The following is a 12,495-nucleotide window of genomic DNA, read 5'->3' as shown; positions in this document are numbered from 1 at the left end:
ATCCACCAAAGCTTTAGACCCAAATTCTACGGAATCCACTGAAGAACAACTCTCTCTTTTGTATTGAACGAAACAAACAATCATTTGATGTATACTTTTCAAACTAGATTTAAACTCAAACAAACATCAAAGAAAAACTAGCAAAGAAGCTCTAGATATAAACCCTAATATCCAAGAAGAAGATCTGGAAGCCGTAACCCTAAAAACGGATGAAACCACATATTTATAGAAAACTGATTCGCGATCTTCACTCAGCTTAGGAATGGCCGCTCGAGCGTAGGAAAGTTCGCTTGAGCGTAAAATCCCAACTTCCAGTACTTTTGCAGATAGGTCAAACTTCTGGAACCAAGGATTCTCCGCTCGAGTGCACAAATGGCCGCTCGAGCGGACAAGCAACTTCAACTGCAATTTTGCTTCTGGCTTCGGGGCGTTGCCCCTCGACCCCGCCTAGGCGCTGCCCTCTCGACCCTCGTGAGCTAATCGGGCAGCTCGATCCCCAACATAGTCAACGAAGTGGGAAACATGAAAGAATAAACTTCTAAAACATCTCTGCAAGGCGCTATTCGGGTTGGATTCGCATCTAAAACTCATAGCCTCACTGAAATAAGAGATCGAATACAATTGCAACTGAAAGGAGTTTTGTCAAAGGGGATTGCCAAGAATAAAAACCTAACAATCTCCCCCTTTGGCAATGTCGTGATGAAACACATCTAGCAAATAAAATCCTAATCACCCCAACCCATTACAGCCAACAAAAACAAACTTCTTTCTCAAGGTCATGATCTGCAAAACAGCTATTAGTGCCACAATCTCCAAAACAACTATTAGTGCCATAAGAGTATATGAAAAAGCAATATACAAATGTCAAGATTATCTTGAGGCATGAGATGGAAATATAAATAGATATAAATTGGAGATTTTAAGAACATGTAGCATGAAAACATGAAAACTAAGACACATGGACCCGACACATGGCATGAATACATGAAATCCTAAGACACATGCACCCAACAACATTTCTCTCCCTTTTTGTCACGGATTGACAAAGAAAGCTCAAACAACGAAAGCAAGATAAAAAAAACCAGACAAGCAGGGACAAGATGATGGAAAAATTAATAACCTGCAAGAAGTAAGCAATAAACAACCAGTGGATAGCAATACACAAACCAACTAACGCCAAACTCCCTTACCAAACCAATCAAAAATGAACCAAACTCCCCCTCACTAAAAGCAATCACAAACATTGAAAACATTAAACAAGAAGAAAAAAAAAAAAACAAAACACAATTATTTAAAAACACAATGTGCACAACCTATAGAAGATTCCTCATGAAAAGAAGTGATACATTATGTGAAAAGCATAGATCCAATGATAAAAGTGTGTGTGTGACTCTTGGAGTTCGAAAAAACACAAGATTCAAATCCTAGTACTGATCTGATAGCTGGACCTTCGTCAAGAGAATCTAGGCACAACTAAGGAAATTCAAACCATCAGGAATCAAGGGGTATTTTGTGAGTAAAAGCGGAGGCTCCTCCTCAATCAATGAATCTTTTTTTTTTCTTTTGCACATATTTTTTCCTTTTCTTTCTTTTACACATTTTTTTTTCTTTTGCACACTCATTGGCAGCTGACACGCTCAAGAGTATGGAAACCGAACCAGAGAAGCATGGAGATAATAAGGATAGCCTGGTTGGTGACTCTGAAGTAGCCTTTTCCTCATGCCTTAACTGAAAAGAATTGAGGGGAAAGCCATGGAGATGCAAAAAGATGGAAGGTGGTTAAGAGACTCAACATCACCCATGATGCGCTGGTATAGGTCAATTCTTGTAGAAAAGCAAAAGACACATTACTAGAAGTCCATAGAGAAAATTGATCACAAAGGCAGAAGATTCCAATTTTTGCTAATCCAAGAGTGTGCACAGAATGAGACATACTAATCAAAGTACACGCACTCCAATATGAGCAATGACCACAGAAAGCACACACATATTAACATGTAATGGATATTCTCATCAATTCCAATATGTACCAAGGACTTCTCAAAAATTTCAAACTTGCAAAACCATGCTAAGAAAATCTTTTTGGATTTTTTTTTTCTAAAAACAAAGCAAGACAGAAAACGAACAGGTACACATTAAATGACTCAAAAAGAAAAAACACACAAAAACCCAAAAACTAAAACGAATAAACAAATTAACACAAGTCAAATTTTCTCACACAAACCGCTTTAGTATGAACAAAGGTGTGAGAATTGCAGTTCTTGGGTGGTGTCTTGACGTTGTGGTTCCTTCATCTTCATTGGGAACCCGTCTTGACTTGGTGTCCAACTTCCTATTCCTAGGTCTAGACAAACAAAGCCTCTGTCCATGTTTGGTCTCAAGAAAATCAAAATAACGAGGTCTAATATGATCCTTAATCCCATTACCACCAATGGAGTGGCTTCTACCACACGAGATATTGGAATTTCTTTCATCTCTATTAGACATTCTCCCATGTAACTCATAACAATGAGGGCGAATATGACCATAGATACCACAATAATGACAAATAAAAACAGGGTGTACCTTCTTTTCTTTGACCTTACCAACTCTAGGAAAATTGAGAAGTCTTTCATCTTGTTGAATCTTTTGCTCCCCCTGCCCTTGAGTCCTTGTATCATGAGATGTGGATGCACTCCGTTTTTGCTCTTTATTATCACCAAAGCCAATGACACTCTTGTCATAACACATTTGTTGAGACCCAATTATATTGTCCAAAGCCTTTGATCCTTTGTTCGAAAGACCAATGGTAGCCATAGCATACTTGAGCTCTTCCTCTTTCTTGATCATTAGTTCTTCCAAAGCAACTTGAGACATCTCGAGAGATTCAATCTTTTCTTTATACGTTGCATAGATTTGTTGTAGCTCATTCCTCTTTGTCTCACAAGTCAAGAGTTTTGCACAAAGAGCTTGTCGATCATTAGATATCTTGACAGCATCATTCCTAGCCTCAGAAATCTCCTCCTATAGTTTGACATTCTCACTTTGACATACTTTCAGTTTCATAGTAAGTTTGTCATTTAATTTGGATAAGTTAAGAGATTCCTTATACAACTTTTAATAAGCTTGCTGAAGCTCTTCATCATCACTCATTGAGGATTCATCATCAGTGTCATTCTCAGCAGGCCTCTTTGGATACTCTATTCGTCCTTCAGTTTCGGAAGCCACCATGAAAGGAAGGAATTTTTCATGCCCCTCTTCGCCTTGTGCTTCATTGTCACTTTCATCTTTATCAGACTCTGATTTATCATCCCAAGTGATAGCGAAGGCTTTCTTTTTCCTCAAACAAGTAGGGCATTCTTGAGCAAAGTGGCCAAATCCTTGGCATTCATAGCATTGGACTCTTTCAGAGTTCCCTTGTATTTTTCCTTTCTTCTTCTGGGTTATAGAATTAATTTTGAATTTATCTCTGCCTTTGAATTTATGAGTTGATTCCAAAATATTAGGATTCTTTTTCAGAAAAGACTTTTTAAATTGTTTTATAAAAGCATCCGTAATCTTGGAATCAATCTCACAATCCTCATCAGAATCCTTTCCAATTGTATAAGCACTATTAAAAGTAATATCATCTTTTTGTTTCATTTTGAAATTTCTATGTGCCTTATAAGTTTGAAGATTTTCAACCAAATGATCCTGCTTGAAGTTGTCAACATCTTGAGCTTCCTTAATCGCCGTAACTTTTGGTTGAAACCGATCGGGCAAGGATCTCAAAATTTTTCCCATAACCTTGGATTCCGATATTTTTTCACCTAAATTGAAGCTGGAATTTACAATGTCATTCAACTTCGCATAAAATTCATCAAAGGTCTCACTATTTTTCATTGAAAGGTTTTCGAAACTAGACGTGAGCCTTTGAAGTTTTGAGCGTTTAACAGAATGAGTGCCCTCATGAATGGTTTGTAAGATATCCCAAGCCTCTTTTGTGACTTCACAATTGCAAATACGACTAAACTCTTCAGGTGTGACAGCGTAAAAGAGAGAATTGATAGCTTTACTATTCCAGCTACTATTTTGGTAATCAATTGTGTGCCACTTATCAATTGGTTTGGGGAAAGTTACTCCATCAATTGTAATCGTCGGTTTGATCTACCCATACATAATAGATTGCCAAATTTTTTCATCAATAGATTTTAAAAATGATCTTAGCCAAGCTTTCCAAAATGAATAATTAGATCCGTCAAGTAGGGGTGATCGAACTATATAATTTCCCTCACGAATTGAATCCATTATCACAAATCAAACAAGATCTCACTCCAAAACTTTTTTTTTAAAAAAAATTAGAGCGACCTGCTTTGATACAAATTGAAAAATCTAGAAATCCCCTAGATATTGATTTGTGATTATGTATCAATTTTAACGAGTAAATAGTAATCCCAATCAAACAATCAAAGACAAATCGACACAACGATTTAAAGTGAAGAAACCACAATTAGTGCACCTCTAATTGTGATAAAAACCACGAGAAAAAGCCACAAAACAATCCACTAAGAAGACATAAAGCAATTACACAAGTGTACTCTCAATTACCTAGCGAGCCCATGACTGAATCGAACCGACCCCTATGTCTTCACCTCAGAATTTCCATGCCCAACATTGAATCTACAACGCCGATCTCGAATCCACGACGATGAGCCACTCCGGAATCCACCAAAGCTTTAGACCCAAATTCTACGGAATCTACCGAAGAACAACTCTGTCTTTTATATTTGTAGACATCCCATTTTTTACCGCCCTTAAGACTTGGGCACCACTTATTGTTTACTTGGTGATGAAAGTTGTGCAGTGCAAAGGTTTGGTTTCTTCAGTAAGAGGAGCTTCAACTCCCAACCTCACACCCCTTTTTGGACCAAAGCCTTTTGACCAAATTGTTTTTTAGACCTTAAAACCCTCTCTTTCAAAATATTTTTGAAAAATGATTCTACGATGTTCCGAGGCTCACATTTCGTTAAATGTTACGCTTTTCAGTAAATCGAGCAAGGACAAAGTGGAAATGAATGAAAAAGAGGTGAAGTCTTTGAAAAATCTTTCAAAACACCTTGTTTAGGGGTTTGGATTTGAAGAAAATTGGAAAGGAGGGAAGAAAACTAGTTTAGGAGAAGTTCGACATGAATTCGGGTAGGATCAAAACTGAGCAGTCTTCACTAAAAGAGGCGTATCTTCTTACATACTTGGAATTTTCATGTGAGGCTGCCACAATTGGAAATATGACTTCTAGGGCTTCAATTTATGCTCAAGAATGACCTACAAATGAGTCCAGATGAAGGAGATATTCCCATTTGAAGTTGGGCCCCAAAAGCAAATTTTTCTGGCCAACCAGAGGTGGAGGTTTCTAGCCATGGATGGGCTTTTCTGACCATGTGCCAGCCATGAATGACCTTTTCCGGCCACCTACCGTCCAAGAGTGACCCTTGCCGGCCATCAATGATGGCTTGCCGGCCATTGATGGAAAAAGTCAGATTTTTGCAGATATTTGTGTTCCAGCTGTCCCTTTTGGGATATTTTCGACCTGAAGCCTCAATTGTCTATATGTAGAGAGGCTTCTCTATTGTTTTAGGGGTTATAACAATTTAGGAAGAAGATTTTGGGAGCCTCTCTCTCTACAATTCTCTCTCTCTCTCTTGAACCTTTGTGCATAAGTGCATACAAGTGTAGATATACTTCTCCTTTGCCTATACATCCTTGACAAAAGTTGGTTATCATTGAGCTGAGGTTCTAGAAGGTCTTCTTGGAGCTCTTGAAGTTGATTTTGCTTGGTTTTGTTGCCTAAAATTGTGTTGTGCTTCAAGAGGTATAACTCTCTCCCTTTAAGCTTTTTTTTCATACTTGCTTTGCCATCTTTTTCCACCATTTCAAGGCTGGTTTTGGCATGTAAAAAGTTCTATTTTTCAGTCCTAAAAGTGGTGGTTTGAGCCTTTGTGATTTAGGGGGTCGTCCCCCCTTTTTGTTCTTTAGCTTGTTAAGCTTTTCGCACCATTTCTTATCACCTTCAAATCAAAATTTTTGGGTATTTTTACCATTGAAACTCAGAGGTTTTTTAGTGACAAAAACCATGTTTTGAGGTCCAAAATATGAGGGGTTGGCCTCCCCTCCTTGTGTCTTGTTTGCATAAGTAGATAGCCCAACATGTGAGCATAATTTTATACCATTTCGTGACTTGATCTCAGCATATTTTTGCTACTTTTTTGAGTTTTCTAGGCTCTATTTTGAGCTGGTTTGGCCACTTGAGGCTTGCTTTGTATGCTTGTAGTGCAATGGTGCTTAATAGTCTAGTTTGTGCTATGTGTTAGCCTTTCATTCTAGCCTTTTTAGCTTACTTCAAGCATGCTTTAGGACTTTTTTTAAACTGTTCTAGGACTGTTTTAAAGTGTTTGTCCCTTGTGAGCTTTGTAATGCATGGCTATAGTGTAATGGTCTTCACTAGCTCATTGTTTTAAGGCTTCAAACATGATTTGCATGAGTTGCTTGCATGTTGAAACATCATTTTGCATGTAATTTCAGTGTATATAGCTCTATCACACTCTCACTTATTTCGCTCTTTCATTGCTTTTGAGAGTTGTGTCTTGAGTCGTGCTTGCGAGCTAACAAATGAACATGTTTTTCTTGCCTTTTATGCTTTAATCTCAGCATGTTTTAGCTACTATTTTGGCATGTTTTAGCTCTGTTTTGAGCTGGTTTGGTCATTTCAGCTTGGTATTGCATGCCTCTAGTGCAGTGCTCTTCACTAGTTTGGTGTTTTTGGCTTTTGAACATGTGCATGTGTTGCTTGCATGATTTAGTGCCATTTTTCATGCCATTTCAACACTGAAATATCTGCAACCTCCCTCTATTCTTCACTTTTTTATTTTCTTTAAAAGTGGTCGTGAGCCCCTTATTGGCTTGAGTATGAACTTGAAGCTCTCATACCTAATGGTTTTAACCCTCTCTTGAGGGTTCCTCCTAACCAATAGCATGAGGCCTCTTTCATGCTCAAGGCACTTGTGGCTTAGGCCATCTTTCCAATTAGAGGACTTTCACATTGGACTTAATCGGTTAAAGGATTAATCGGTAATGTAAAATGAGTAAACAAGAATTGGACAAGTAAAACATGACCAAGACAAACATGTTGTGTTTGCATTGCATGTGTTCAATCGGATGTTATTTTGAACACAAGGAAGATTGGAGAATTTTATACTCAAAGTGATGAAATGAGTCAATCTCCTTTGTTTCCATTGCCTTTGATCATCCATGACAAGGTAGTGGTATTGAGTCTCGTTTTATGCATTTATTGAAATTGTACTCCTTGGATCTTTGGCTATCATGCATTGACAATGCTTGATTGGTGGTTTTGGATCCAAGAGTGCCACTCCTTTGATGTTTTGAGATGATAAGGGCACAGTACAAACATACCCTTGGAAAACCCTCAATTTTCCTCTGTTTGTGCTCTGTTGCAGTGTGGTGATCCAACACAGCAGTGGCCGGTAGTAGCTCACTGATGGCCGGCAGTGCTACATCTTTGGCTGGCAGTGCCTCTCTTTGGCCGGCAGATGGCCGACAGCAAGCACTCATGGCCGGCAGGCCACTGATGCAATCCTCAGCATTGTTTTAGGAAGGTGGAGCAGAAAGTTCTTGGAGTAAGTTCAACCCTGTAAATAGAGCCTCTCAAGAGCAAACCGGTGGGCTTTTCGGGGTGAAAACCGAATGCATGCGTCTTCCATGTTCTAAAGCAGAGCTGAGACAGTGTAGTTTAATGCTTAACATGTTTAGTGTACATTGGTTTTGTAATTTAATTAATTAGTTTGATAATTAGTTAAGTGTTTCAATAATTAAGTAACTTAGTTTAGCTATATCTTTATTTTGATAATTAGTCTAATTAGTTTAATTAGATTAGTTAGTTAGCATAGCTCAGTGTAGCTTAGCTTATTCATTCGGACCTTCCTTCGCGAGGGCGCAATGTTGTAATAAGTGTGCGTGCGTGTGTGCATGTCTTTCAATCCCACGTTTTTCTCCCTTTTATTTATCCGCTTTCGATGGTTAGATTAGAGTCATGTTTCGATTAGCATACCTTATGCTTTGCATGTTTACATCCATTCATTTGTCTTGGATGCATCAAGGCTCAGCGCATCATTCAAACTGCATTGTATTTTAATACTTATTTGAATACGTATTTCAAAGCATGTTATCAAATTGTTGCATTCATATGCCATCTTAGGTAGCCGAGCCTATTAGTTGCATTATTGCATGTGTTGCATTAGGCATCTTGTATAGTTAGAATCATGCATTGTTTCTAATTAGTTTTTGTGTTGGCTTGGAGTACACTGTAAGTTTTATGCTTTAGCATGCTTGCATGAGTGTGAGTGATGCCATGATAGGACGCTTGCCATGAGGCTATGTGCTTAAATGATTAACTGCATGAATGCCTGTGGGTGAAGGCTTGGTTGCTTGAATTGGAACGATTCAACGAATATGAGTTTTAAGCCCACTTTGCGAAATGGCAAATCCGCGTTTTAGCCCACTTGAGAGTGACATCTTCAAACCATTTTCAAAAGCAAACATGAGCTGTTTTGTTTCAATTCTCGCAATTTAGTTTATACTTGTACGTGTGCGTCACATAGTAAAGTTGGCTAATAACTGGATAAGAATACATGAGGTTTATAAAATAACATATCATGCTTAGTAGAGGCCGATCCTTTGATTGGGCAAGCGGGGGTGCTCATTTCATGACCTTCCCCTCTCGTACCTAAGTTTCCGAGCCAAGGCAACTTTGGTGATGACGAACACGTTGCCTTTGGCATGAGTCAGGGTTTCCTAAATTTTCTAAAAATAAAACATTTAGGTGACGACTCTATAATTTGGCAAAGCAGTCCAGTTTTGACATTATTTGATTTAAAATCTAAATTTCCAAAATGATTTGCCGGATTGGACTCTTTGGTGTTTATCAGTCTCACATTGCACTCTGTGAAATTAGATTCAGAACCGTGACAGGAGTCTGAACTGTAGGACCAAATCGAGCTCTCCGAAAAGGGGGCGCGAAGAAAGTCGAGTCTATAGTATTGAACGAAACAAACAATGCTTTGATGTATACTTTTCAAACTAGATTTAAACTCAAACAAACATCAAAGAAAAACTAGCAAAGAAGCTTCAGATATAAACCCTAATATCCAAGAAGAAGATCTGGAAGCCGTAACTTTAAAAATGGATGAAACCACATATTTATAGAAAACTGATCCGTGATCTCCGCTCGAGGGTAGGAATGGCTGCTCGAGCACAGGAAAGTTAGCTCGAGCGTAAAATCCCAACTTCCTGTACTTTTGCAGATAGGTTAACCTTCTGGAACCAAGGATTCTCCGCTCGAGTGCACAAATGGCCTCTCGAGCGGACAAGCAACTTCGACTGCAATTTTGCTTCTGGCTTCGGGGCCCTGCCTGGGCGCTGCCCCCTTGACCCTCGTGAGCTGACCAGGCAGCTCAATCCCCGACATAGTCAATGAAGTGGCAAACATGAAAGAATAAACTTCTAAAACATCTTTGCAAGGCGTAATTCGGGTTGGATTCGCATCTAAAACTCATAGCCTCACTGAAATAAGAGATCAAATACAATTACAACTGAAATGAGTTTTGTCAAACAAGATTGCCAAGAATAAAAGCCGAACAAAGTTCTATCGTCGAATAAGGGAGTTTGAGTTGGAATTTGCACTGAAAACGATAAATTATTTGAGGCATTAAGATCAGATTTTATCCTTACTGAAGCTTAGAAATATTAGGTAAATAAGGGGCAGTATGGTTAACAAACTTATTTAATAAGATTCTAATGATTAGGAAATTTGTTATCATGGATGAAGTATTTTAGTACCTATATATAAAAATAAAGAAGACATTCAAAATTACAACTGTAGAGCCATGAAGTTGATGGGTCATACAATGAAATTGTGAGTAAGAGAGCTTAAGAGTTACAATTACATTATCACAAAATTAGTTTGGATTTATGTCGAGTAGATCAACCATGGAAAAGATATATATACTAAAAAAATTATTAGAAAAGTACAAAGAGAATAAGAGGAATCTTTATATAGATTTTATAGAAGTACAAAAATATTTCAATATAGTGGTTAAAAATATAATATAGAAGGCATAAGAGAAAAATTGAGTGAGAAAAAAGTATAGTAAGGAGCATGTATGATGGGACTATGGCTACAATTAGATTCACTGCATGAGAAACTAGTTAATTTCCAATCACTGTAAGATTGTACCAAGGGTCACCATTAAGTCCTTACCTATTTGCCTTAGCTATGGATGAATTAACTAAACACATTAAATTGTGTATCCCATTCTTTCTCATTTAACAAAACACATCCCAACTATATAGATACACATGCACTGTCCTTTTTCTTTTTTTTTTTTCTTTTTTAACTCTTTCAATGGTTCAACCCATCCCATAAATGTAGGCATGATGATAGTTGAATTAATAAGATCAACTTTTGATTTCTTCAATATCAACAAACCACTGTGTCGTGTATGGAAAAAAAAAACATTCCCTGTCTTTTCATTTCCCAAGCCACCAGCCAAGAAAAGTATAGGCTTTCCATCTTCCAAGAATAAACTCTGTGCCAACTAATTTGCATGTCCAATATTCTAATGCCATCAGCTATATGTAATAATGGACCAACACAGATTAATACAAAAAAAATTTAAAAATATATATATATATATATATATATTTTATCACATAGATAGAAAAATCCTATAACAGATATACTTCATAATTGTTTCAAAAACAGTTGGGTAGTAGGTTCATATGTTCTTCTCTTATTTTCTCCCTGAAATAATGTTATATATACCAATTAGTGTACTAACTAGTATATCAATTGATTATATATCATAATTTAAAAAGTTTTTGGTATTTCCCTTTTGTCTATTTTGGTATGGTATGCGAACTACCTTTAATTCTTAGTGTCTCTAATCATTGAAAGTGACCCTTGCTTATATTTCAAATGCAAAATATGTTTTTGGAAGGTATGGACACTTTTCCTCTGAGAACTGGAGTTTTCTAAACCTTTACCTTCCCCTCTCTCTGTTTCCATCTCTCCATTTTTCTTCTCCTTTTTTTATTTGTGTTTTTCTTTTTCTAACATGTTTTGTAATTATGTGGCTAAGGGAAACTTGTCGAAGAGATCACTCCACAGTAATGCAGAGAAGTTTGAATTTCAGGCTGAGGTGTCTCGGCTTAAGGACATCATTATCAACTCACTTTACAACAATAAAGATATCTTCCTTAAGAAATATATTTGGCATGGTAGTAAATATATTTTTGTACAGAGAACATGTTTTGGTATGATTCTCTGTTTTGTATGAAATAATATTATTATTTTAGGTTGGAATATACTTAATTTGTATGAAATTTGACGTTAAAGGTTATTCCTTTTTGGATGGTTGGAAGTGAAATGGATGCAAATTACGAAATGATTAATAATATATGTATTGTTTTATTTATATGTATGATACAGGTTGCATGGAATACATACATGTTGTGGACAAATTAATTAAAAAATAAAATACAATCATGTTTTTGGTGACTAAACAATTAGTAGCCAAAAATCAAGTAAATATTTTTAGCAACTAAATAGTTAGTACCTAAAAATAAAAATAAAATGGAAAAAAACTTTTGGCTACTAAATATTTAGTAGATAAAATAAAAGCAGACTTTAGGCGATTAAGAATTTAGTAGTTAAAAAAAAAATGAAAAAAAATAAAAAAATAAAAAAGAAAAAAATAAAAACCCTTTGGCGACTAAAACTTTGGTTGCTGTAGATACTTCGAGTTTTAGCAACCAAATTTTTAGTAGCAGAAAATAAGATTTTTGGCGACTAAAAATATTAGTTTCCATTTATAGGACTTTTGGCGACTAAATGTTTTTTAATCGCCAATACCTTCCCCGACAACCTTCTTGCGACCAATCCGGCGACCAAAATATTTAGTCGGGCAAAATTTTCTGCGACCAAAATCATACTTTTGGGTGTCGTTTGGTAACACTTACGTTTTTAGTTTTCTGTTTATATTTATAAAAATTTTAAAAACTCAAATAAAAACTTGTTTGGTAAATTTTTGATTTATAAATCAGTGGTCTCAATTTATAAATTTGGCAAAAAAATGTAAACTCAAAAAATGTGTTTCCGTTTTGAGTTTTGAGTTTTTTTTTTTTTAACTACCCAACACTAACCACCACCCGCCACCACCGTCTTCCGCCACCACTACCCACCACCACCTGCCACCACCACTCACCACCCACCTGCCACCTCCACCCACCCCTCGCCACTACTACTACCACCACCACCACCACTACCACCACCACACACCCCTCGCCACTACTACTACCACCACCACCACCACTACCACCACCACCCACCTACTATCCACCCACCACTAACCACCACCCGCCACTACCATCCACCGCCCGCCACCACCACTCACCACCCACCTACCA

Source organism: Camellia sinensis, chromosome 2 (genome assembly GCF_055761805.1).
Source record: "Camellia sinensis isolate YWXY chromosome 2, ASM5576180v1, whole genome shotgun sequence".
Taxonomy (NCBI): Eukaryota; Viridiplantae; Streptophyta; class Magnoliopsida; order Ericales; family Theaceae; genus Camellia; species Camellia sinensis.
Note: the sequence above shows the minus strand (reverse complement) of the source record.